The sequence below is a fragment of the Rhinoraja longicauda genome, chromosome 15 (genome assembly GCF_053455715.1).
Source record: "Rhinoraja longicauda isolate Sanriku21f chromosome 15, sRhiLon1.1, whole genome shotgun sequence".
Lineage (NCBI taxonomy): Eukaryota > Metazoa > Chordata > Chondrichthyes > Rajiformes > Arhynchobatidae > Rhinoraja > Rhinoraja longicauda.
The window spans coordinates 23,859,963-23,865,962 of record NC_135967.1 but is presented as its reverse complement, the minus strand read 5'-3'; the positions used below and the strand labels follow the sequence as shown (position 1 = coordinate 23,865,962).

General features: G+C 40.7%; 1 long non-coding RNA gene across 1 annotated transcript in view; it reads left to right on the top strand.

Moving 5' to 3' along the window:
• Window positions 1-746: 746 nt before the first annotated feature.
• The window catches only part of LOC144600365 (uncharacterized), a 68,360-nt gene continuing 63,106 nt past the window's right edge, over window positions 747-6,000 (top strand). The window contains exon 1 of the long non-coding RNA XR_013548128.1: window positions 747-805. This is a non-coding gene — a long non-coding RNA (uncharacterized LOC144600365). The remainder of the gene's footprint in view (window positions 806-6,000) is intronic.

The window sequence follows — 6,000 nt, the reverse complement described above, 5'->3', positions numbered from 1 at the left end:
GCATTTTGCGTCTATCTTAGGCACAATCTTTAGTTTAGTTTAGAGCTGCATCGGGGAAACAGACCCTTTAGCCCACTGAGTCCACGTCGACCAGCAATCCCATTGCACTAGCATTATCCTACGCACGAGACAATTTGCAATTTTTACTGAAGCCAATTAAACTACAAATTTGTATGTCTAATTTTATTTTCTATAACTAAGAATAAATGTATTTTAATATTTTTTATTAGAAGGTGATTAAAGCTATGCGGTAAGTTTAGTGGATGTTGGATATCTTCAGGTACCTCAACGAAAAAAATGAGGCCATATTATGTAACTGAATGAAGGTGAAGTTTATCTGCAAACCCTGAGCTCTGAGGATTAATAGAGCTTGATGATTGATCTTTTTACCATCCACTTCTAAGTTCTGAACTGGTGAGGTTAATTGAATGTAGCCTGGTCTTTAAACCTCAGGTCTTCTCACTATATAGGGTTTTGTAGATGGGTAGTGATATAAAATTACTTTTGCATTTTAAGTTCTGTCTGCTATTCTGTGATATCATAAGCAAGTGCTCCTACATTTTATATATTTCTGCTTCATCTACAAACTTTTAACCCTATAGCGTTTTAAAAGCTAGGATTAGATAGTGGTACGGTAGGCAAAGCGAAGAAAATGAAGTAACCCAGTCCAGAATAAGCGAGTTCAGTATTTCGACTGAGCATGTGCAGGTCATAGGTCGCAGGGGCAAAACATTCACGCCGGCTGATCTGCTGCGTGTAAACAAACCTTCGTCTCATCCATGTTTTCCAGTTTTGCTTCCTGGAGGTAAGAAAATACTGCTTTCAAAACTGTTAATTAGGTGTGTATATGGTTAATTAGTACAAAACTGCGATGATTTTGTAGTTTATACTTGAGCAAGATAGTGACTGAATAACAAGCATTTTTTTGTTCTTTGTTTTGGAGGGGGTGGTGGAGAATGAAATGAAATGTATGATTTCTATAACTATCAAGAGACTTTTGAATGAGTCACAGTTCATCTGAGGCGAGAATATTTGTCGTGGTTAAAGTTTGATGCAAGTTAAGGACAGCGTTTTCTATTTCAACCTGTTTCAGTGCTGCACCGAACATGTTCTCATACCCTATGGCAGACATGCTTTTTGTCTGAAATATAGAAATTAACGGACATGTTGCCGTTCATTCGCACTTCAAGGCAAGGCAAGTTTATTTATATAGCACATTTTAGAAACAAGGCAATTCAAAGTGCTTAACATAAAACATTAAAGAGCAATTAAAAGCAATTAAAAACAGTCATTAAAGGGAATAGAAAATAAAAATGGAAGCTAAAATGGAATGACAGGTATAAAATACAAGAATAAAAGTCATGGTGCAGTGTAATAAATAAATAATTATTTGATTTAATAAAAGGCAGCGTTAAACAGAAAAGTCTTCAGCCTCGATTTAAAAGAACTGAGAGTTGCAGTGAACCTGCAGTTTTCTGGGAGTTTGTTCCATATATGTGGTGCATAAAAACTAAACACTGCTTCTCCATGTTTAGTTCTGACTCTGGGGACAGAAAGCAGATCTGTCCCAGACGACCTGAGAGGTCTGGATGGTTCATAATGTAACAGATGATCAGATATGTATTCTGGCCCTAAACCATTCAGTGTTGTATAAACCAACAGTAGTATTTTAGACAATAGACAATAGGTGCAGGAGTAGGCCATTCGACCCTTCGAGCCAGCACCGCCATTCAATGTGATCAAGGCATTTTGAAATCAATTATTTGACAGACTGGAAGCTAGTGTAAAGACCTCAGAACTGGAGTGATGTGATCCACTTTCTTGGTCTTAGTGAGGACTCAAGCAGCAGTGTTCTGAATCAGCTGCAGTTGTCTAATTGATTTTTTAGGGAGACCCGTAAAGACAGCATTACAGTAGTCAAGTCTACTGAAGATAAATGCATGGACAAGTTTTTCCAAATCCTGCTGAGCCTTTAACCGTTGATATATTCTTACGGTGATAATAGGCTGACTTTGTAATTGTCTTAATGTGACTGTTGAAATTCAGGTCTGAGCCCATGACTACACCAAGATTTCTGCCTTTGTTCGTGGTTTTTAACATTACCGATCGAAGCTGATCGCTGACTTTTAATCGTTCCTATTTGGCTCCAAAAACAACTACTTCAGTTTTGTCTTCGTTTAATTGAAGAAAGTTTTGGCACATCCAATCGTTGATTTGTTCGATGCACTTACTCAGTGTTTGTATTGGACCATAGTCCCCTGATGATATGGTTATGTAAATTTGTGTGTCGTCTGCATAATTATGGTAATTTCTTTTGTTGTTTTCCATAATCTGAGCCAGTGGAAGCATGTAGATGTTAAACAGAAGAGGCCCCAGAATTCAGAATTAAGTTGGGGAGCAGGGCGATCCTGTGACGTGGATATGTTTTCATTTTTCGCCGGAGGGGCAAGGAAATCCGGCGAAGTGCTCGGACCCACAAACTCAATGACATCAGTCTGAGCCGCCCGCCCCTTTAACACACTTTCTGACACAATGTTCGCATCTGCACATTCACAACTAATGCGCCTTCCCCAAGCCGCTCAGAGTCCAGCGGCATCGGCGCAGCAACATGGTCTGGCCCCTCGAGGACCGTCAATGGGAGAGCCGCTGCTGTCTATCCACCGCACTGATCATCCCTACACTGGGACGGGACAGGACTCTTTCCCCCCCACCCCCGCTCCACCAATGACGGATGCCTGGACCGGGAGGCGGGTTGCTAAGCAACCACCGTTAGGCGGCGTCCAGGCCTACAGCCCCCTCCCAGGCCTAATACGGGACATGGGCGGTCCTGTACTGGACAAGCCAATTCAGCCCAAAATAGGGATGTCCTGGCTAATATGGGACAGTTGGCAACCCTAATTCTGACTACGGGTGATGTCTGTACATTCTCCCTGTGACTGCGTGGGTTTTCTCTGGATGCTCTGGTTTCCTCCCTCATTCCGCAGATGTACAGGTTTGCAGGTTAATTGACCTGTAAATTGGCCCTAGTGTGTAGGATGGAGCAAGTGTACGGGTGATCTCTGGTTGGCGTGGACTCGGTAGGCCAAAGGCCTGTTTCCACTCTGTATCTCTAAACCAAACTAAAGTTGTAAGGTTGTTTTCTTCTTATTGCCAATGTAATGAACAACAAAAGAAAGAAATTGGATGGGAGAGGAGCAGCAGAAGATATACTGAGGGTTATTTTGGTGAATTAGTGAATACAGTTGCTAAATAGATGAGCTCATTAGACTTGAATATTTGAAAGTTTGGTTTTGTTAGAAAAGCTTCTATGTTAATTACTGAATGTCATTATATTAAACTTGTCTGGAGGTGCTAAAGGTTTAATACTAAATTACTTATGAGAAACAATTTTTGAAGAATCAAATGCATAACCTCTATTGAAGCATGTTCAAGGAAGAGGATCAGCATATCTTCCAAAGAAAAAAAGAGAGGCCTCTGAGGAGGGAATCTGCCTTGGCCTCCTTTCCGACAGTACAGGTTGTACATTGTGGCCATCTTGCCATCCTCACTACAGTGTAAAGGTTGTAATTGGGGGAAGCTGTAACCCCAGTAAGATGCCCAGTCCAAGGCACTCCTTTTTTCTTGGAGACCATGGAAGGAGTTCAATAAGATAGTTACTCAATACTAACTCATTTTAAGGTGAATGAATGAATGAATGAATGAATGAATGAATAAGTTTATTGGCCAAGTATGTGCATATACAAGGAATGTGCCTTGGTGCTCCACTCACAAATGACAACACAAACATACAGTTAATAATTAAGAATAAAGCATAAACACATCAAAACGATAAGGATACAACATTACTGTCTAAACATGTGGGTGAAAATAAACCAGAGCAAAAAAGAGACTACAGACTTTGGTTATTGAGTAGAACTACTATTCATGGAAAAAAGCTGCTTTGACAGTCTGGAATCGCCTTTCAGACGGAAGTGCTTCAAAGATTTTGTGGCCAGGGTGAGAGGGGTCAGAGATGATCTTGCCCGCTCACTTCCTGGCCCTTGCAGTGTACAGTTCATCAATGGGGGGGGAGGTTGCAGCCAACAACCTTCTCAGCTGATCAAACGATTCATTGCAGCCTCCGGATGTCATGCTTGAGCCAAACCAGACCATGATGGAGAAAGTGAGGCCGGACTCAATGGTAGCAGTATAGAATTTGACCATCATGCCTGTGGCAGATTGTGTTTCCTCAGTTGCCGCAGGAAGTACATCCTTTGTTGGGCCTTTTTGACTGTGGAGTCGATGGTGGCCCCCTATTTAAGGTCCTTGGAGATGATGGTTTTAAGGTCCTTGGAGATGATGGTTCCAAGGAACTTTAATGACTCCACAGATGTGACTGTGGTGTTGTTGATAGTGAGGTCCTAATGAGGTTGATAGTTTGTTGTTGAAAAAAGTCAATATGTTTCATGTAGTCTTTCAAAAGTCCTCTTCAGATGAATTTTATTCAATTGGTTTCATGCTTCTTCTATTTGCTAATCTGTTGAAAAATAGATTAACAGACACCTGTGCTATTCTTCAGGCCTGCATGAGACCAAGCATCAAGACCCATTGCGGCAGCTGTCTGAACTTGTTTTATAGCAGCCTGAGCATCCACTACCACATTGTGCTAAGATGATAAGATAATCTGTGTAGCAGAACTCGCGTCAAGATTGTTTAATTGTCATATGTACCGAAAACAGAACAATAAAATTCTTAGTTGTGAGTCAATTAATTCATCAGATAGTTATGTACTCATGAGTGAAGTAATCCTCCAGACTATTGGGACATGGGCCTCTGGCCAGGTAAATGTTGTGTCTGAGTCCTATTTTATAGATGAGTAGGAAGGAACTGCAGATGCTGGTTTACACCAAAGATAGACACAAAATGATGGAGTATCTGAACAGGTCATGCAGCATCTCTGATGAAAAGGAACAGGCGATGCTTCAGGTCAAGACCCTTCTTCAGACCGAGAGTCAGGGCAAAGGAAAAATAGAGGTATGAAAAAGTACAGAACCTTGGAGATTGTAGAGATTGTTAGTCAGTGAGCTGCAAGGATAAAGAGTGAGCAATGATTGTAGTGAGGCTAGTTGTGGGAGAAAGAATATTGAGATACATTGACTGACTCAGATTACACAGATAATGTCATTGAACTTCCTCTACATTATATACATGGTACTTGGCTCCTTGCATCCACCTTGTTTTCTGCTTTTCACTCTCAATTCAATGCAAACATGGAGGACTTCTTGGTTCTTTACAAATGCAGGAATTCCTTCCTCCCCTTTGTCTCAGCTCCAAAGACATCCAGTATTACATTGTAAGGTCTGGCTCTCAGTTCTCTCCTGTGATCTGACAGCGCCAAATACACAGTGAATGAAGCCAACCCATAACTTTGGCCATAATGCAATTCTTTGAACCAAAACATTTTTTGGGTTTAATCAGCAAGAGCTAACTTGAACTGGTTATCACTTAATGGTCATTGAAATCACATCAACAGGGGAGCAGCCTGAATTCTGTAGACAGCCTGAGACGAGTCAAAAGTGTATGGGTTAAAATGCTTTGCTTTCAAACACTTGGTTTGCACTGCTGCTCAATTTATCTCTTAAAAAGTGTTCACTTTATAATCTTGCATCTTGTCAGTTATATGGCACCTCATTATTAATGCACACATGCAATTTTGCAGCCAGTGTCCTGTTGATTTATCTTCAGTCAGTGCAGTAGCTGTATCTCAAAGCCCTGACCTCTCCATGAGTAATTTGTAAGTGTCAATTGTTCTTTAGCAGTTTCCTCACACATTTTCAAAATACTGCTTATTATACAGCAGCTGGAACTGTTGATGGGTTTCATTCTGCAACAATTCATATTGATTTTCCTGCAAGATATTAATGTTCTTTGCTATTAAATATAAATCGGATATCCAATTTGCATGAATGGTGAAATTCTCTCAGCCCTTGTCTATTGCAGTCATAGTGCAGTGATACTTTC